This window comes from Mauremys reevesii, linkage group 2, assembly GCF_016161935.1.
Source record: "Mauremys reevesii isolate NIE-2019 linkage group 2, ASM1616193v1, whole genome shotgun sequence".
Classification (NCBI taxonomy): Eukaryota; Metazoa; Chordata; order Testudines; family Geoemydidae; genus Mauremys; species Mauremys reevesii.
This window is the reverse complement of record NC_052624.1, coordinates 180,400,457-180,421,978: the sequence shown is the minus strand read 5'-3', so window position 1 is coordinate 180,421,978 and position 21,522 is coordinate 180,400,457. Positions and strand designations below refer to the sequence as shown.

At 39.8% G+C, this 21,522-nt stretch overlaps 1 long non-coding RNA gene across 2 annotated transcripts; it reads right to left on the bottom strand.

Annotated features, from left to right (window-relative positions):
* Positions 1-2,820: 2,820 nt before the first annotated feature.
* Positions 2,821-17,410, bottom strand: LOC120398622. Of its 2 annotated transcripts, XR_005594583.1 has the most exons (3): positions 17,274-17,410; positions 11,844-11,889; positions 2,821-4,010 (listed from the first exon to the last, which is right to left on the bottom strand). It is a non-coding gene; the product is annotated as an uncharacterized LOC120398622 (long non-coding RNA). The 2 variants fall into 2 exon arrangements; XR_005594582.1 differs by lacking the exon at positions 2,821-4,010 and having other exon boundaries at positions 11,231-11,889.
* Positions 17,411-21,522: the final 4,112 nt, after the last annotated feature.

The following is a 21,522-nucleotide window of genomic DNA, read 5'->3' as shown; positions in this document are numbered from 1 at the left end:
ATGCAGTTTTCCATTTCTTTCCTTAATCCTAGTGTAGTATTTAAAACAAAACCTATTAAACTAAGGGCATTTTTTGCACTTAGCCCCCAGGCTTCTATCTGACAAAAATAAATTCAGATAGAAGCAGGAGAATGATCTTGCACTGAAGTCAGTTAGAGTTTTTCTATGGCCTTCAGTGAGAGCAGGGGCAGGAACAGCATTTTCCCTGTTTTAAAGGGATAAGAGTGCTTTCTGTTCTGATCTATTCAATATAAGCTGAATCCCAAACCAGGATCTGAATTCCCACCTGCTACCCTCCAAGTTCTTACCCCTCTCACTCCAACTAGACCTTTGGCTAAAGCTACCTATCCCAGCAAAAGCCACCATCTCCACCACGTTACCTTTTCATGAGGCAACCTGCTCTCTCTTCTCCAATATTTTCTCTCTTCTTCAAGTGAGAAGCCAAGTAGCTTGTTTCTCTGCTCTTGTACAGTGGAGATCCAATAATTCCTCTACTGAAGCAGATAATAAAAAGCCCTGATTATGCAAAACACTTGAACACATGCTGCTTGAAGTTAAGCATGTACTAAAATACTTTGCAGAATCATAGCCTTAAAATTAAGAAAGGCATTTTGTAGCATTCACACAATTTATGCCTTAAAATGCACTTTGGGGTTATAAAGTTCCAGAGCACATTAGTTCCATTTCCCACCATCCCTCCATTTGAGAACTGCTAATGTCACCAGCAGCAAGATCCTTTCTTTTAGGCAGGCGTTTTTTCTGGTCATTCCAATATGAAATCCCATTGTGTTCTAGTGAACGAGACAGAATTCTGCTTTTCACTACCAATACCCAACATTAGCCCTTGTCTCTTCAGATCTGTCAGAGATTCAATCTCAGATGTCTAGCAATTACTTGAAATTGAACTCAGACAAAACGGAGATTTTATTGATAGCTCTTCATCAATTGCTTGCTGCTTCTTGCCTTTCAGAGGTTAGCTTGGAGAATGTCCAATTCTCACATGCTCTGCCCACCAGGGTCAGATTTCAGTGAGGTTGTTGATTCTGACTTAGCAATCAAGGAACATATGAGCATGGTGACATAAACAGCTTTATACCATCTCATAAATATTGCTAGACTGAGACCTCCCCTCTCGCATGTGATATTGAAACATTAGTTGCTTGCTTCTGTTGTGGCTCAGCATTTAATACTGTAATTCTCTGTTTGTGAGACTTCCAAACTGTGTCATACTGTTCCATCAGTTAAAACTTATCCAAATGCTGCTGTGAGGGTTATTGCAGGTACCAAGAATAGCTGATACATTTTGGTCTCTGCCAAATGAACTAAACACACCAATTGAATTGTGTATCACAAGAAATTCAGAGGCAAAAAGCAACAGACTTGTAGATATTTTATGGAATTTTTTAATGAAAACTCTCATCAACAGGAAAATTAGTTTTTGTTATTGGCTTTTCTGTTTGAGGGAGGGGAACCTGGTCTCTTGAACCTGTGAGACACTTGTTACTGGCATTGACCCTTGCAAGAGTCATATTCTGTTCTCAGATTCACAATTCCCACTTTTTAAGATGTAGTCTGAAATCAAAAGCTAAGCCTGAAGGGCCTGGTGTTCAGAAGAGTTGACTATCACAGTGGGTCCTAGCAACTTCATCTGGAGTGCTCAGCAAATCTAAAAATTCACTGGAGTTTCACCCACTTACACTAGTTTTTAATTTATCCCTAAGACTCTATGAGAGAGAATTCTGGGAAACTGCTTCCTTGTAAAGGGGCAGGGTTTTCCAGGGATCCCATGGTCCCAGCTTGGTTGTTTGAGGAGCAGTTACCTGCATAACCATGAGTGGTCCAGTGCAAACAAATGTGTCCTTATTTCATGTTTTGCTGGGGTTTTATTAATACCCATGTTATGGTGACAATAAATAGTTTTACAATCTCTCCAAGTACTTTCAGTCTAATTCATCCCTGATGTACTATCAATGAACTCATTGGTATTACTCCAAGGACTAAATTGGCCAATTGAGTTTATATTTTTACAATACATATTTAAGATATATGGCTCAGTTATAGTCAGGGGTTCTGGGACAATTTGTATAGTGGGGGTGGCAGAGAGCCATTGAACCAAACTGTGAATGCTGCATATGATGGAAACCACTTCAAGCCAGGGAGTCCTGTTGCATCCTCAGCACCCCTAGTTCCAGCAGCTATGGTCATAGAGCACAGAATAACCAGCCCTGTAATTTTCTGGCATCGGCCTTAACATAATGTTACTAAACCAATACAAAAACTTTCCCTAATACTGTATACCTCTGCAGCATGAGCAGAGTTTAAAAAAAACAACCAGCAACGAAAAACTGCATCCTCTCCTCCATACACATTGTACCTCCTGAGAGATCTCTCAGTTCCCATTGAAATCTGTAGTTGTGGAGAGCCCGCAGCAACATCCTGAATTACTTTTAGCTACACACAAACGCAAAGTAGGCAAGAGTAGATTTTTACACTCTATGACAGCTCATAAATGGCTTTTACTTAGATACAGTAACAACTAGAGCAGGTCTACAAAATTTTGATGGATGAGTTTTATGTTAAAAAACGCAATTTCGTTGAAATCAACATTTGTCTGATTTGAAATTCTTGTTTTGTTTCATTTTTTAGTATTACAATTAATATTGTATTTAAATATATCTATACATAACATTAAATACAATACACAATATGTAAAAAGATGGAAATATACTAAATATTATCATGTTTCAATGTTATCAAAATGAAATCTTTATCTTATTGAATCAAAACATTTTGCTGTTTTTGAATACATTTTTTCCAGAACATTCATTCTGTGGTAAATGTTGAAATTTCTACTCTCCATACCAATTCAGAACAAAAACAAACCTCAAAATATTGCCATTTCCCAAGGGACAGAAATTGCGTTTTCTGACCAGTTCTTGTAATAAACCCCTTGCCTCCCAAGGGTTCTAACTCATGCTCTGTCACACATGCCTGTTGGTGAGAAAGGGCCTTCGAGAAGCTAGGAATTTAGGATAGCATCTCACTGTGTGGCAGTAGTGACTAGGTGCTCGATCCTGTACCATTAAAATTCAAGGGCGTTTTTCCATTTATTTGAATGGGGACGAGATCAAGCCCTAGGAAGCCTTTTGCCAATTACTGAATTTGGGGAATTAGCAAATAAATGAACAAACATGATCAAATCAAGGATACATTTTGTGCGGCGTATCTTGTTTATTTCTTTTAACAGTGTCACGCCATAGTAATTATGTATAACGATGAAGCACTTCCTAGTGTGGTAGTATACATACAGTATTATATTTGTAAAGTTAATAACCAAAATAGTTGGCAATATGAGCCTCACGTAGAGCCCTGCTATTGAATCTGTGCTGAAAAATGGCCTAAGACTACAGGTTTATAATAGAATCCACCTATCTGTAGACCAACAAAGTGAGAATTACCAAGGTCCATGTATGTGCGTGCGTGCGTGTGTTTAAATTCATTGACTCTCATCCATTTCTTCACATTAGTAGTAAACCCCACTGGGACTTGGGAGAGAAAAGAGCTGTTTTGAAACTGTAGTTTTGCAAGCCACTAACTTCATTTTAAACTCATGAGTTTGACCAGATGAGGAAAAACAGTTTTGTTCCTCTCCCAGACACCGCAGCAGCTCTTAAAAGGGGCTTAGTGACAGGGAGAGAACCCAAAAGCCAGTCAAACCACAGAGAGATCATTATGATCAAGCCTAAGGCAACTATGGGTCTGCAGGCCTCGGCCCCAAAGCAACATACTGCTTCCAAGACAATTTCAAAACAAGAATAATAAATAAAACCTTAAAGTTTCTCTCCCATTTAATTGTTTGCCTTTTCATCATGGAATGCCTGGATCGTGAAAACACTATGGCCAGCATGTTGTGAGCCCTGAATTGCACTGATTACAGACACAGCTGGGAATCCTCTTCAGCCATTCCCAATTGCTTCATTTCTCCAGCCCATTCAATCATTTGATTTTCACTGGCAAAAAAAAAAAAAAAATTAAAACCATGGCTTTGTTGCTTTCTCTGGCCCAAATTCCTCCTGGCAGCTTCATGTATTTATTTAAATTTGGGAATCCATACACCACCTTTATCTGTACAAAACGTTTCCCTATTGCCAGGGGCGGCTCTATGTATTTTACCGCCCCAAGCACGTCAGTCAGGCGGCTTTCGGTGGCGTGCCTGCGGGCGGTCCGCTGGTAATGCGGATTCGGTGGCATGCCTGTGGGAGGTCTTCCGGTCCTGCACCTTCAGTGTACCCACTGCCGAATTGCCGCTGAAGCCGCAGGACCAGCGGACCTCCTGCAGGCATACTGCCGAAGGCAGCCTGACTGTTGCCCTCACGGCGACCGGCAGGCCCCCCCCGCCCCCCCGCCGCTTGCCACCCCAGGCACGCGCTTGGTGCGCTGGTGCCTGGAGCCGCCCCTGCCTATTGCTTACCAGCCTGGAGAAGGTCCTCCATGGGGATTCTGAACTCAAACAAAGTTGTTAATATTTTACATCACCCTTCTCCTTTCCTGCTCTGCCTTTTGCCTCCTGTCCTGACACTGTTTCTCAGCCTATTTTATATGCTTCCCTGGTGCTGTGATATATTTTCAGTTAAGTCCTCTTATTGGCTTTCCTATAGAACTGGAAACTGAAACCTGGCATGGTAAGTAAGTGAAGTCTTTTTGTGTTCATCTTGGCTCACCCCTTCATAAAAGCACAGAGATTTCCCCTGCAGGCTTGTAATTATAGTGCCATTGTAGGATAGGGCCTTTTAAGCCAGTCGTGTGAGATGCCTGTCTTTCTGTATTCAGTATTGTGTGGCAGAAAGAGAGAAGTGCCACATCTCCAAGGTAAGCAGACACATTGCTGTAGGATTCTGCTTCAGACTGAGCTCCTGATCCAAAAGAATCCTGCTGAAGTCAACAGAAAGCCTCCCACTGATTTCAGTTGGCTTTGGAGCAGAGCCTAACGGAGAGATTAAGGCCTGCACACTATTTACATTCCATTTACACCACATCAGAACAAGACAATTAAATAAATTAATGAGAACTGTCATTATTCCATATCTGGTGGGGAAATAATAGATCACAATTCCTGACACGCTCCTGCTCATTTGGGGAACAATTCTGCAATCACCAATGTCAACAATTAGCGCGCGCGCACACACACACACACACCCTTACCTGTTTGAGCATTGCCTTTAAGTTCAAGAGTCATTTTGCCTGTGGCCCAAGCAATATTTGATAGAAATTTTATCCACCAGAAACTCTTGTTTCTGCTGCACCAGTAATGTTGAGTAAACCTGTCAGCTTATCTGTGCATGAAATTCACAATTGTTTTCCCCCTTGCAAAACAAACCATGTCAAATAAACCCATGGGATATTTCAGTTATTCACGATTTCCAGTAAACTGCTCAATGCAAGATAAGTGGTTAATAAAGTTACTACTGTCCTTTTAGATTGTCAGCTGTATTTGATACTATAAAGTGTTGCCAGTCTTGCAGGGGGATAGATGGCATTGCTGTTCAGCAGCCCCATTCTCTGCACTGATAATGCTAAATGATAGCTTGTCTAGCCAAAGAACTCTCTCACATGGGTGATGCAGGGTTCCTTGGTCCCTGCTGTTTAATGTACAAGGCCTACAGGACAGAGGGTAGCTCATACTACCTCTCTCTATCTAAATTAATCTTTATTTAGAGTCAACTGTTGCAATAGATCGATATCTTCCTGGTTTCAGGGCTTGGGTATAGGAGGACTGGTTCATAGCTCAGGCTGAGATTATGCCAGTAGATTGGTAGTGACAACTGGAAGAAATAGCAAAGGTGATATCAGCTCCATCAGTTAAGGAAGGATTTTTTCCCCTGGATCACATTGCCAGTGACCTCGGGGGTGGGATGGGGATTGCCTTTCTCTGTAGCATGTGGGTACAGGTCACTCGCCAGGATTATCTGCATATCTTTCACTTAATCATTTCTCTGTCACTGAGGGGACCTCGGGTATTGGTGTGCCTCAGTCCCTCCTATGGCACATAATAGACTAGTCTCCTATAGGCTGTAATACTTTGGTCTAAGCTTGGTCGTTGGGTGTAGAGTGTGGGTGCTGGGTGGTGTTGGTGCTCGGTGCTATACAGGACTAGATGATCCATTCTGGCCTTAAACTCTGTGACCAAGTTTGCTTGCCTTTATTTTTTATACTCAGATTCACTATCTGATGTTCTTACTGGACCCTGATCTGTTTTGGGATGCCCAGGTAGTAGCAGTGTGCAAGAGTTCTTCTGGCCATCGACTGCAGCTCTGTATTTCAGATGTGGTGCCCACCATAAAAATCCACAGTTTTATTAATTTGAAACTCCATTAAACTCTCTGCATTCTTCATAGGGCTCCACACAAGGACCGCCCAGATACTTCAGCTAGTACAAAACATGTTGAAGGACATTTACGACAGGGCACATGCTATGCCAGTGCTTCATAATCTATATGGGCTTCCAGTTTGCTTCTGAGCGCAATTTGTTGGGTTTTTTTAAGCCTATAAAATCTCATAAGGGCGTGATCCAGGTTACCTCAGAAAACGTCTCTTTTTGTGATACAGCAGCAGTTGAGATCAGCTGAGGTGCTCAAGTTAACAGCTCCTTCATATAGACAAAAGGAAGCTGCTGGGAAGAAGTGCTCTTAGAAAGGGGTCCCTGACAGTGGAATTCTATTCCTGCCTCCCAGGGCCAAATCTCTTGACTGTCAGGTTACTTTGCAAAGATTAGAACATTCTGGGATACCCAGCATTTCTAGTGTTGGGAAGGTCTGAGTGGTGGAGAAGAGACAGCTTTAGTTTCGGGGGAGTTGTGAGAGAGTTTTTGCTTTTAATTTGGTTTTAACTGTTACTTTTTTCGTATTATAAAGATGGTACACAAGCTCATAGCATTAGGTGAGCACATCTTAACAAGTCAAAATGAAATATTAATTAAATAAGATACCTGCAATATTTCTTTTTTCTGATCACACAAACTCTGACACCTGTGACCCAGTGGGCTTTAAGCAGTCTATTTGCTAATCAAATGAGGCTCTTTTTCACTTAACCCTTGATTTGATCCTGCTGCCTCCTCTGTCTCAAATGATCTTGCCTAGTAATCTCCCCTGAGTTCTAAGTACAGGCTGCACCTGGTGTTTTCTTTACTATCAGAAAGCTTTGCTAATGGCCTGGTGAGGTGGCAAATCTGAAAGGAAAGTAATACTGTGCTTTAAAAAAAAATATTGTATATGTATAACCAAACCCTGATACTCAAGAAAGTGATCTTCCCACATCTCGATTCTTTTCACCCTAAAATATGTTCATGATATGGTGCGTGCATTCCAAGCCTTTGTGCCCTAGCTTGTATGATGTCAGTGGCCTTTTGGTGAACAGCTGGCTTAAACTGAAATGTAGCTCCTCTCAGGAATTTGTATATGTCTCTGTCTACAGATCATCTGCCTCCAAAACGAAATATATTTAGTGCCTCTGAAAAATCCCCATCAAATTATTGAATCTCGGTGTAAAGGACAAAGGCAGCTTGAAATTGCTCCAATTCAGTGAATATTGTCTGAGCTGATCCTGTGATGCTTTATATAGACACATAGGACATAGGACTCACTCTCTACTCGCTCCAGGTAACTCTAGTCAGAGCAGTGGTGCGCAACCTGGTCAGGGTAATCCGCTGGCTCCCAGTAGCCACAGTTCACCATTCCTGGCCAATGGGACCTGCAGGAAGCAGCGCGGGCTGCAGACATGCTGGCCACTGCTTCCCGCAGCTCCCATTGGCTGGGAACGGTGAACCGCGGCCACTGTTTGCGACAGGTGAACGTGCCTGCGGATGGTTAATGTAAACAAACTGTCTTGCGGCCCGCCAGCGAATTACCCTGATGAGCCACATGCAGCCTGCGGGCTGCCCACCACTGAGTCAGAGCAATAGGGTTACGTGTGGGGTAAATTTGACCATTTAGCATAAAAGTCACTGCTTCCACTTGAGTTCACGGTGACGTCCTTCATGACGTCTGAGCTCCTCAGGGCAAGGGTCAAATCGTTGAACCACTGACGTCAACTTCAAAATTCCCATTGATTTCAATGAGGCCAGGATTTCACCCCATGTCTTCTGTCCATACCAGAAGATTATTGCATTTTTTGAGTAGTGTTAAAATAATTAGTAATAATAATTCTCTCAGGTGCCACTTAAAAAAATGTGTATGATTTTTTTCCCCAAGTCTTTAGAGAAATAGATATTATGGGCCTGATTCTCATTTACAGTATTGCATTCACATCACACTAGTCATGTAAGCAGTATAACCGTACTTTACATTCACTTTAAGATCCCTTTCCACCGTTAGAGGAATGTTAATAGACTTTAGTGTCACTTAGAATTAGGCTCCATGCACTTTTATTTCAGAAAATTATCAAATAATATGCAAAAAATAGTTTTTTTACTGAATCATCCTGGAAATCCATACTAAAAAAAAAAATCTAATTCTGTTTTATGAGAGGGGGAGAGAATATAGACAAATGTCTTATTCAAGGATCTCAATTTTTTTTAGAAATATTAGTGAGTTAAACTTTCAAGGTTCACCCTTTTAAGGTATGAAGGTATTAACCCATTTCACAGATGGGGAAATAGAGGCCTAAAGCAGTTAAGTGACATGTCCCAATGTAAAATAGTAAGTCTGTGGCAGAGCCAGTTACAGATGCCTAGGTCTCATGACTCCCAGTCCTATTCTTTAGCCACAAGACTATCCTTCCCTCCTAGAGAATCTGTAAAGTATTTAAGACATACTGTATCCAGGATGAATATTTACATGGATAAGAGATCTTCCATCCCTAAATATCAGAGGCTTATAAAAAAATCTTCACTCACTTCTTTCAAATGATGAAAATCAGCATCCACAGAAATGTTGTTCTCTAATGAGCATATGCTTTAATCCAGAGCATACCAGAGGCTAAATAAACGAACTGGAGCTAGCCAGATGTGCCCACAGTTCACATAAACCTTACGCATGATAATGGATAATTGTTATGCCAGGTTGTAATGGATAAATTGGCAAGTCTTTATCCCTTATATGTCTCTGATGCAGTCTCTGGATAAAGGCACATTTGCCTGCCTTCAACTACAGTCTTTCCTTCCAGACACAAAGATTAAGATGTCTTGATTCTATAACATAAAAGTTTTTTGTAAAAAGTTCCAGAAATAATTAAATATGAAAGGGCAGGGAGAAAAGGCACCTGATGCCCGGGAGGGGAACATTTGCTCTTTTAGCCTCTTTTTGTGGTTCCCATTGTGCCAGGCCAGAAAACAGTGGGGTGTTCAAATATTAATAAAGTGGTAGCACAACTAAATTAAAATGTCCCAATTCTCATAAGTAATGTTTCCAACAGAGCATGAAAGAATAATCAAACCCCCAAAGTAGTGAAGAAGAATTTAAGACCCAACACTAGTGTTGCCAAGAACTCCCTATATGCCTGCATTAAGCATGTAACAGACTCTCTGTGCCTTTAAACTTCACCAGCTACTATACTTGAGGCCCGATCCAGCTCCACTGATGTCAATGCAAAAGTCTCACACTGACTCATAAGTGCTTCAGCTGTACAGTGCCCATTTTTCTTATAATCAAAAACTTTCAGAGCTACAGAAATTGTTGCACAAATACTTTTCAAAAAGGAACTGGAAACATTATTATGGTCAAAAGAGGATCAAAACTGTGGTTATGCTCATGAGTCTTGTACACTGGAGGGAAAAATGTGACTGTATTTTTTAGTGTATATTTCAGAAATTGCCACCTCTTTGTAGTTGCAAACTCAATACTTCATTTTTTAATGGGAAATTACTTGTAATTTTTTTTAAAGTGAACTTAAATGCAATCATGAAGATGGGTACATACAAGATATTGGGTGAAATTTTGGCTCCATTGAAGTCAGAGTTTTGCCATTGACTTCAATGACACCAGGATTTCACTTGTATCGGTGTCATTTCTTGTCTGATACTGCAGTCTAACAAACTGTTCTCATTTCAGAATATATCTCTCTGATCTCATCCTGTCTCCTCTTCAGTTCAGTTGTAATGTTTGCCCTATCCTTTACTAGATACAGAAATGTCTTTCTACTACCAATCTCCATAGCAGATGTCTTTGTCTGATCTGGGTGCTCCTCAGCACCTATCAGCATATCCCTAATATCTTGTTTAATTTCTGTGCCAACACTTGGGATCCACTGTGGTTAAGTGAAGCTCACCCCTTCCCCAAAAAGTTTTCCAGTGTCTAATTACATTTAAACACCCCTCTCTTTATTTCATTGTTTTATTCACATGTTGAGATGTTGAGGTTCCCTGTGCCTAGCTGTTCTTGCCTGTGGAAATGGAAGCAGTTCAGAGAAATAAAAGGAAATAAAAGGAACTGGATTTATATCTTTTCCCTAATAATCTTAGTTTAGCTTCCAGGACCTTTCTCCTCCACCTCCATCAATTATTAGTAAACATGCATACCATGAGCAACAACTCCTTCCCAGCATTCCTTAGAAGTATGATGAGATCTACCAGGTAAGTCACTGAATCATTCTGGTTGCCACAGCATATTCAGCTATTGGTTTTTATGATCAAATGACTTATCACCACAGTCATCCTAAATTGCACAAACGTAACTTACTCCTGGAGTGACTTCTGGGGTGCATGAGGAATGATCAAAGTCCTTTACCGCTATTGAAAACTGGCTCAGTTTCTGCCTCCATTCCTCCTTAGTCCCCTCCTAGCATGAGACTGGCTTCCTCAGCTGGAGGAACAAGACATATGGTTTTGAGATAGGGCTGTTCTTCTGTGTCTGGACACATGATCCCTATAAACCTTTCTCTCTCGCTGTGCTATTTTAGCAACTCTGATCTCAAGATACTCTAAGTAGCCTTCAGTGCCCTGAGCTGCTTGCAGTGGATGCATACATATGCCACTTGGCCACAAGGCATACACTGTTTTAATCCTTTTAGCTCTTGGTCTCAAGAATATTTTGTGGCAATGAGTTCCATGGACTAATTATACATTTTTAATCTCTAAATGCACTCAAGACAGCACTTTGTAGCAGCGTGATAATCTCTTTCCTTTCTTTCCTTCAGTTTACTAGCAAGTTTTAACTGGGTAAGCTTACTAAAGGGAAGCCTGGGGAATTAATCCTAATATGCATCTTCTACTTTAATAAGGACAGTTACAACACCTACACACTAGCAAACCCATTATTATTATTTACACAGGGCCATAAGCGTACACAGTGCTTTACAGACATGTAAAAAGAAGATTACAGTCTAATTCAGACAAACACAATAAACATGACAATTATTCCTTATTGCAGAGAAGTGCACAATTCAATTTGGAAGGAAAGAGGTGTAATTGCTATTCCTCGGTCCTACTGTTATTTTATATGCTCTGTTATTGCTCATCATAAAGATGTTCTGTATTTAGCTAGGCAGTACCTTTGCCAGAGAGTTCAAACTCTGGCATAAACTCAGGTTTATACAGTATCTGAGCACTTGGCTTGGTTTAGCATCACTGGAGAGGTTTTGTTAAGTGGTGGAGGTCTATCAGCTAGCATCCATCTAGCTGTTTCTTCTGAATGATCAGAACTATTGCAAAATTGCATTGATAACCTTTTGTCATTACAAGAGCAAAGTGGCCCACTCCTGTACGTGCAGTATTTGTGTGGAGCCAACTTTCTCTTTCTTCAACAGGAAACACAGTCAGCTGTGTAGGGTAGTTGGCCCCATTTCTTGTTGATTCAGCTTTCAAGTGCTTAACTGTAACAAAACATTCTACAGTAGCACTCACCTCATCTCACCTCGCCAGCATTTCTGAATTCCACTCGGCATCTGGTCAGTAGCCAGCTGAGGAGAGGATGACAGCAAAAAGAGTTAATGTATAAGTTTCGTCATTTTGCTCCCCAGTCCCCTCCCCTCCCCCCAAAAACCCTATTAATAAATTATAAAGATTATCTGTAATAACCCCCCAAATTCGGCTGTTCTTTATAAGAAACATTATTTTATTTGTTAAATTTTACATGGGGATTCCCTGTTTTGCAACCTCTGTCTTCACCTCTTGGTTGGAGACAAGGGCTTCCAGGCCTAGCGCTGGCAGCAGTGCTAGATAGACAGGCAGAGAGCCTCCTTCCTGCCCCCAGTGTTTTCCTTGAAAAATCAATTTTTGGATAATGTTTCTACATTTAATGTATCTACAAGAAAGTTGTGTTAGTGGTAAGAACCACCATATATTAAAAAAAAACCACACAGGGCTGCTTTTTGTTAGAGCAGTGATGGAAAAGAAAGTCTGGAAATACTATCAATGATTTAGGATTTGACCACAATCATAATTTTTCAATGAGTTTGATGATAGCATACTGTGTGAAAACTGATCCCTGATGTGGAGGAAAATGACTACCTGAAATGCAGGTGTAGTAAGGTAGTTACATGTCTAAATGTCATCAACGTGCCCAGAAAATTAGATAGGCCAGGTTAAAGGTGGGCTGGAAAAAATACACTGAAGGAATATAATTTTTTGTTTGTCTGTCTCAGAGTCATAGACACAGCAGCATTACAAATCTTCTGTTATATCTGTACACTAAAATATTCCAAATGTCTCCTTTTGGCTGTTATTGACATATAGGTATTTCAGTGAAGGGCACTATAAAAGTGTCATAATAAATATTGACAGGTTTCAGAGTAGCAGCCGTGTTAGTCTGTATCTGCAAAAAGAACAGGAGTATTTGTGGCACCTTAGAGACTAACACATTTATTTGAGCATAAGCTTTCGTGGGCTACAGCCCACTTCATCGGATGCATCTGATGAAGTGGGCTGTAGCCCACGAAAGCTTATGCTCAAATAAATGTGTTAGTCTCTAAGGTGCCACAAGTACCCCTGTTCTTTTTATAATAAATATTAAATAAGATAAATATCTCTGTCTCTGGGACCTTTGCATTCTTGTTGTTATACAGAGAAGAAAGAGAAGAGAAAGCTTCATTTTAAATAATGCCACTAGTAATTTAGCTGGGTGAGGTGAAATGAACGCAGACTCCTCCCACAAGGACCAGGCTACATTCGTCCATGGAGCCTTAATGCCAGCAACCAATGTGAAGAAAACTCATCACAAGATTACATCGTAGACTAAAATCACCATCACATTTTCCCATTAGGTCCCTGGCCCATCCCATACTGATATGTCTTGAAAAATCAGAATGCCCCTTCATCCACAAATGTGGAAGCAATCTATTCCATCATGGATTGCTTTTTGTCTTTCACATTGTTGTATCATTTGATCTTTTGGTAGAGAAGATTTGAGTTCATGCCTATATTTTGTAGTATAGCATTTTGACCTTTGCCACTCAGATAAATCCAGAAAAAATACAACATTCAACACTGCAGTTCCTTTCTGTTTTATACTTCCTTCAGATTTTCTATATGTCTGAAAGTTTCTGAGAGAAATGGATTCCCACGTGTCTTTCAGAGAGATAGAATGTGAACTCCCTACAATTGGCCCCTTTGTGTTTTGAACTGATATTGCATCTATAGAAATAAGTCTCTCTATACAGCTGGTCTTTTTTCAAACCTTATGTTTTTTGTTGTAATCCCAAACAAATCATAATGCAATCCACCACAATTCAATGAATGCGTAAACCCACTCTATGTTGACTCAAACAATTGCCATTCTTAAAGATGCTGATGAATACTTATTTTCATTCCATCTGCTACTGAAACAGTGCATTGTGTAACTATAGCAAATGTATTTACTAAACTATACCCTTCACTTGCTTATCACTGGAAGAAGGGAAAATATTTCCTTTACTACAATTTTCTTTCAACCACTGAAATTTAAGTTATTTCAAATGCAGCAACCCAAGCCAAACATTAATTTTGAATATTCATTTTAAAATATCTGTGAGAGTTTTATTTGTAATAAAAGGACACCTAGTCATTTTAAGAAATGTGAAATTCATCCCATTTAGTCAAGTTAAGCTCTCACAAACAGTGGATGCTCCAAATTTCAAATACACTCGTTATAATTTGCTCAGATCCCAAGTGCTCTGGCGTACATAGTTCCTGAGAAAGCAGTTCTTCTGGCAGATTAAGGGAACAGTTTGCTTAGCCTCAGGCCATTAACATTTTAATAAAATGATCGTCAACTGTGATAATACAACTTTAGGAGACTTTATCTATTATTAACCTTATTAAGTAACAAGTCTATTTTTTGCTGACAAGGAGATTTTCCAGCCCTTACCAAGATTGATTCTATTTTTTTTAATTTCTTGTTCAATTAAAGTTGGATTCCTTGGCTAAATGTATGTTTTACAAATTTGTTTGTTTTCCTCTGTACTGCTTCTATAAGTGGTTGATTAAGTAAAACACATTGCATCAGCTGTGTTGTGAATCACTTTTAGTTAGGGAAAACTCATTTATTTGTGTTCTTCAGCTATTCTAATAGAGGTGAACCTCAATTCTCCAAATCCCAATTTCTCAAGTACTGGGTCGCTCAAAACAATATTTCATCCCCCTAAATCCAAAATATATATAGAAATTGAAATTAATTTATCTGGATCTCTGATTAACCAAGGTTTCAGATCTCTGTCTGCCAAGACACTGCCACTATGTAATGTAATTAACACTTCCACCCATTTGGAATTACTGTACAAATGTATCATGGATCTTATCCTGCTAGATACTGAGTCATCACCTCCTATCAGATGCAGAAAGACCTCACCTCCCATAGATTTCTCAGTACCTTGCAGGTGAGGGATGAACCAGTTCTGAAAGAAACTTCTCAGTTCCAACACTCCTACTACCTTTCCACCTAATAAATCCTTTGTCTATTTCCAGACATGAACTCAGTTAGAAGCTTTTAGAAGATGCTAAAGTTCTCTCCAACCCTTATTTCCACATATCTTTGCACTTCCAGATTCTTGTTGGGATTGGGACAGGAAGCACTGAGATTTTAGCAAGAAAGCCTGTTCTGTCTCTGTTTTGTGGGCTCAAATTGACTGGATAAGTTTAAAGATGCATCTGTGCAAGTTACTCTGTATTATTTCTGGCTCACGCATGACTACCTATGAATAGGGCTAGTTTTTGTAATGGCAGAAAAGGGAGGAAATCTTGACTTTGTCATGGCAAAAAATCTAGGGTTACAAATTTGTTTTTTAAAAGGCAAAAATTCATATTGTCTAAAAACAAAATATCATCTATTCTGGAATATAAATTTAAAGCTATTTAGTAATAATTAACTAATTGAATAAAATTAAAAACATTCCAAAACAGGCTTCTTTCCCAGACACTAGATATAAATATCCCCACATAGAGTTCATGAAGGGATCTCACTTAAAAAGTTATAAAGCCAATGATTTTATTATGAAAAAGCCATACATTTATGATTTTAGTTACAATCATCATGACTATGACAACTCTACAGCTTTACCCATGAAGTTCAACAACACATTTTCCTTTCAAGTTACTGTATATGAAATATTCTGTTTATTGAGGATGGTCTTTTGACAGAGGATTAAAGGTCTGGGTTCCAATCCCAATACCACCACAAGTTTTCTGTGTGATCTTGGGTAAAATCCCTCATCCTCAGTTTTCCCATCTGTTAAACTATGGATAACAATGCCTCTGGTAGCAGTTTTGTAAGACTAATTTCATTCACATTTCTAAAGCAAGTTAAAGTCCTCAGATAAAAAAGTGACCCAGAGATGCAAAGTATTGTTGTTATTAGAGACCCAAATCAAAATCCAATATCTCCTCTCCCAAACTTTGTGGAAATTTAGATCTGAATCTCTTGCTGTCCCCTCTCACTGTAATGTTCTGACTATGAAATATAAAGAAATGTGAATCCAAACCCAACCTTTTTGGTCCATCACTATTTATTTTATTCTTGTTATAAATTAATGGAAAATGAAGTATGTGCACTGTGCTACTTCGGGGGTACAGTTTATTCGGTTCTACCATGAGACCTCTCTAGAAATGGCATCAAATAGGGATTCTTTAGAGTACTTGGCCTGAAATTCTTTGGTGCCTAGGGAGAACAACAACAAGGGACAGGTATAACCTCTAATCCATTTCCATCTTAAAATATCATTCCAATAAAATCACACTTAAAAGTACAAATAGACAATCACTTACTGCTAAAGCATCTCCTCCTTTATTGCCCACATAAGAACCTGTAGCACTAGCAGTGTACAACAGGTGCCTGTGAGACAGCAATCATCCATTTCTACATAGTATACAAGTTGGATCTGGTTTGCCTAATTATCCCATTAACCTGTTCCTAAATATCCAATTATTCCAGCTGTGGGTAATTGAATAAAGGGCAACTGCCACAGATACCAACCATAGGATGCATGTCTTCCTTATCAGTAGCATTTGTAACTGCCTGAGTCTAACTTTCAGCAAGAAATTCCTCAGGAGACCGATCACAATGGTCCTGAATTAATAAGATTCTTTTCACTTTCGTTTTTTAAATGAAATTGGGTTAGTGTTTTTGACCACTGAAGACTTGAGTCAAAATCCTGTCTTAGGTGACAAGTGACAATGAGTAGGATGAGACCATCAAAGATTCCACATATCAACACAACTGGAAAGACCACCCTAAAAAGTAGTCCCTTGCTTGTCCCCACCATGGGCAAGAGAATGGGTCCATTGTGCAGACAGTAGTGCTTACAATTTGTCGTATACAGCTGAGTTAATGATAGATGTAGTAGACCCAACAGTCTATGGCTTCTTTCCTGATTACACAAGGGATGGTGCATACACAACTCTCTTTCACATAAACAATAGTTATGTGAAAGTATGTGTCACTCCAGGAGTCAATAACTAGAGGAACAGAGAAAGTGAAACAAAGGGAAGATAGTATATTTGTGTCCACAAACAAGGGTTCTAAAATGATGGTAGAAAAGAAAAAGGGTATAACATAAGCTGTAAAAATCCAAGTGCTATAAAAGAATCACATGCTGAGTTATAATCGGGTTAATGTTAGAATGCAAACAACATGTGTAAAGTAGATGTGGGCAAATAACTGATTTTTTTGATTTGCTGGCAGCCAAAAAAGTGGTTTGGTTCAACCTGAACATGAAATTTTTCGGTGTATCAGAAAAGTCAGAAAAATGTTTTGGGTCAAACAAAGTGTTTCGCTACTGGCATATTTAATAAAAACAAAGGAAATGAAAGACTAGATTCACAAAAGGACACACACACACCATTTTACCAACAGGACAGTGGTTAGGGCACTCACCTGAGATACAGGAGACCCAGATTTGAATTACTCTAGAGCAGGGACTTGAACCACGTCTCCCCCATTCTCAGTAAGTGCCCTAACCACCTGGCTATTCAGGGGTGTTCTGTCAAACTCTCCTGTTGCAGCTGTTCCCCTTTGTATAAAATACAGAAATAATTATTGGGTAAGAGAGAGAATGACTCTAATGCCCGCTGGTTGAGGCACTTACCTGGGAGGAGGAACATCTGGGTTCCAATCTCCACTCCAATGAATCCTAATTGTCTAAAAATAATCAGAGTCTTTCTGCCTAGAGAGGGCTCAAAATATACTTATACAAAGAAGTAGAGTTTTTAAAAATCCTACCAGTGCATCTTCAGACCTTTGAAAGAAACAAAAGGGGGCATAAAGCTATTTTTCCCCTTTGTTCTCAGGCCATCTTTAACTAAAAAAATTCCGATTCCAGATTCCTTAGACAGCATCAAATCCCCTCCCATTTCAGCCATGTGCACAAAAGACTGATGAAATATGAACATGGGAGAATTACATACTCAGTGTACAATAAACATATATTATATCTCCAGATAGGAAGACATTTTGAGACTAATTCTTTTTTCTGCAACACAATTAATGGTAGTTCACAATTAAGGCAAAAAAAAATTTTTCTCCAGAGCCAAATTTATAAAAAAAATCATTCTAGAAAACCCAAGTATTTAAACTACTGCCTGGGTAGCTTCAATGCAATAAATGTCCCATATTTTTCCCCTGTGATAATCCTATCTGCTCTGAGGGATGTTTCCAATTCCTCACTTGACCATGCATTCTCTGGCAAGAATGGAATGTAAACAAAGTCAAGACACTGGCAAGTCACTGGAGACATCACTGCCTATACTGTCTCACCATCACATTAAAGGAGCAACATACAAATTGAACAGGTGGGGAGACAAAACAGAATCCTCCCTCACCCCAACAGAGAGAGCTCTTGTGGGTGGGAGGTGGGGGATTTAGCATGCATCAAACTCTACCCTTTGTGTCCTCTCATCTGGAATTGGAGAAGCAAAAGCTGAGGACTCCAGATATTACTAGGGTTGCTTTAACAGCACCTTCCCACACAAAAAGGAAGAGTAAGGATCAGGTTTTTAAAGGTCTGTAGATGCCTAAGAGCAGATTTACACTGCATCTGGAAGCGAGCCTCCCAGGCTGGGAAGACACATTTGTGTTGGCAGTGTGGACACTGAAGCACTAGTGAGTCTAGGGCTAGCACCTGAGCTCAAGCCCACCCTACCTCCCGGGTCTGAGCTCAGGTGGCGAGCCTCTGCTGGTGCTACAACATCCACACCGCTATTGTTGGTGTACTAGCATGAACCCCCACTAGCATGAGCATGTTGCTTAGTGTGATTGCCTTCTGCTTCTTGCTTTGTATCCAGCCACCAGCTAGCTTTGGTGAAAGAAAGGCAGAGTATGTAAGTCCTTCTGGCAGGTACATAGTGTATCCATGGTCAAGACTCTCACAGTGCCTCTTGGTGGCACCAGCTGGAAACTGACCGCATCTTGCAGTTTCAGGCTCAGTGTGCAAGGGATCTTGGAGCAGCATGGGCCCCAGGGGGCTGCAGTTTGCAGGCCCACTGGCATGTGGCTATGCCCTGGTGCTCACTTACTATGCTCCAGCTATGGGTAAATAGTACCAACCATGGATTAAATTGTGAAGATGGCTATCCTTTGGCACACAACTTATCAAAGTGGCAAATTAGCCCCCAGCTGTAGGTTAAATAGCTGCATTTCTGCCAGTCAAACTGCTTGTTGCAATTTTCTGTACCAGCTGGCCATTTGTCTGATTAGGATGAAAAAGTGGGATGGGCCAATGTACTAACCCCTCCCACTTAAATCCACTCAATATGCGGGCAGCATGAAGGCCTATATCCCACTTCACAGGTAGTGAAGACAGACAGACCAGCTGGCTGATTCTTCCTGTCAATTCCTAGGGTTAAACATCCCAGGACCAGTGGCAATACTTTCTCATGCATGGGCTTCTATCTTAATTCACTCCCAGTGAAGCGTCTACAAGAGCCCAGCATGATGAGTTTCAGAGCATGATTTTAAAAGAGTTTATTTGATTTAGCTCTTGTCTGATTCTGAAGGGATTTCATTTGTTTTTATACTTTGTCTGAATTTGCTGCTAACAAAAGGATAGTGGTTTTAACTGCTGCATCCACCGTGGGTGGTGGGTTTGTGTGATTTATTGTTTTTAAATGTGTGGTCTGAATATATGGCTAACTGCTATGTCAACGGGCACACTAAAAAATCTTTAATAATGCAGCAAAAGAGCCACTACTCAAGAACACTTGTCTTTTTCTATTTAAAAAGTGAAGAGGTTATTATATTGCATCATCAGAGAGCATCATGTCACATGTCATGACATCACTTGACAATGTCACACAGTTTGAGGGGCAGGGTATATGCACTATAGAGAGAGCAATGTGGTGAATTTTCCCAACAGTGCAGTCCAGTTTTTAAGCTATGAAGCAGAGTCCTGTAACTTTGCCTGATCCTGCAAAGATTTAAGTATATGTGTAATTGATACGGGAGAATAGTCCCACTGGGTTTACTCATCTGCATAAAGTTATACAGATGCTTAAATCTTTGCAGGATCAAGGCTGTAGAGTGACAACTAGTCTAGATCTCTATTGCATTTCCTATTTCTTTTTTTTATTGTTGTAAGAAGCATGCACATCATACCATAGCTGAAGTAAAAAATGGAATAGCTTATGTTGAACCAGTTTATATTCAGAGATGGGACAAAATTGAAGCCTTTTATTGGAAATCACCTAAGCCTCTCTCAAACCCTTCCCTGAACTTTGTGGTTTGGGTAGAATAGAAGTCAGATCCAAGATTATCTTTGGTTTGGGTTCAGTAAAGCTATAAACAATAGTCTCATAAGGCTAGGTTTGGGGTCTATTTGTACTTCTAAGTCCACAGACCCCAAAAGCCCCCTTTTAAGTTTTGCACTTCTTCTCAATGACTCATGTACCACAATGATGGGCCATAGCTAGAGTAGGTACAATACATCCACAAACATTAGGACACATCCTGTTCCCACTGAAGTCACTTGCAGTTTTGCTACTGACTTCAGTGGGAGAAGAATCTCAGTACTCCATAAAGTAAACACTTACTAGCTAATTCCTATGAGATGGTTGTGGACAAGAGATTAATATAATTAATATAACAGGGTACTTTAGTATTCAGAATGACTTCACCAATTCAGCTTATATTATTCCTCAAGTACTATGCATACAAGAATCACACATGTGAGCAATGGAGCTCTAACGCTTACTGAAACCTAGCTTTAGGTCAGGCTGATCACTGTCTCATAGATTCAGTTCCCCTCTGTTGTATATTGTACATATGATTCCTAGAAAGTGGAAGAAAAGTTATAGTGGGGTGGAAGGTGAAACAGCACTTGAGATGATGCTTCCTATTTAAATGCTTTTTATTTTTTTAGCTTGCAAACTCCCATGGTATATAGTCTGAGTCTAAAATCTTATAGATAACGGGCTTCATTCTCACTTATATGACAGCTCTTTTATACCACTCAGCCCAAATTTGGAACCATTCTCTGTTTAAAAAAAAAATTAAATGCACCTTAAAGGAAAATATTTTTTTCTTCATATAATCAGACACCTAGGGTATGTTTCTGGGCTTCCCTATTTTTACATAAAATACCTTTCCATGGTTCACTAATGAACTAACAATGTGCACAGTGTTTTAGGAGCTGATTACAGACAAGCTATTATCCAAAGAGCTGGTATTGTACTAGGTAAGCAGACACAAGTGCAAGCGTCAGTCTATTTTCTATTTAACTGTATAAGCAACTGATCTGTTGGACATCTTTAAGTTTTCATTTATTTGGATTTGGGCCATTGGGTTCAGGTAGTCTTGTTAAAAAGGGATTTGCAGGTCTTTGCAATGTTACAGCCCTGCCAAGCTGGAAGCTGAAGACAAGGTCAATGTCTAGGACTCTCCTGTATTAAATGAGCTAGTAGGCTTATATGCATTGCAGATTCCCTGCCCATGAGATCTCTTGTCTAAAGCAATCTGCTGAAAGGTGATGGGGTTGAAGTATAGGCTAGACAACATGCATATGGCAGAGGATTTGTAATATTCTAAATAGCATCAACTGTGCCCTCATGGGTCAACATATGAAGAGGGTTGGTAAATCAATAGTTTAATCCAAGTGAGTCAAGGCTATCAAACTGCATTTCAAAACAAAACA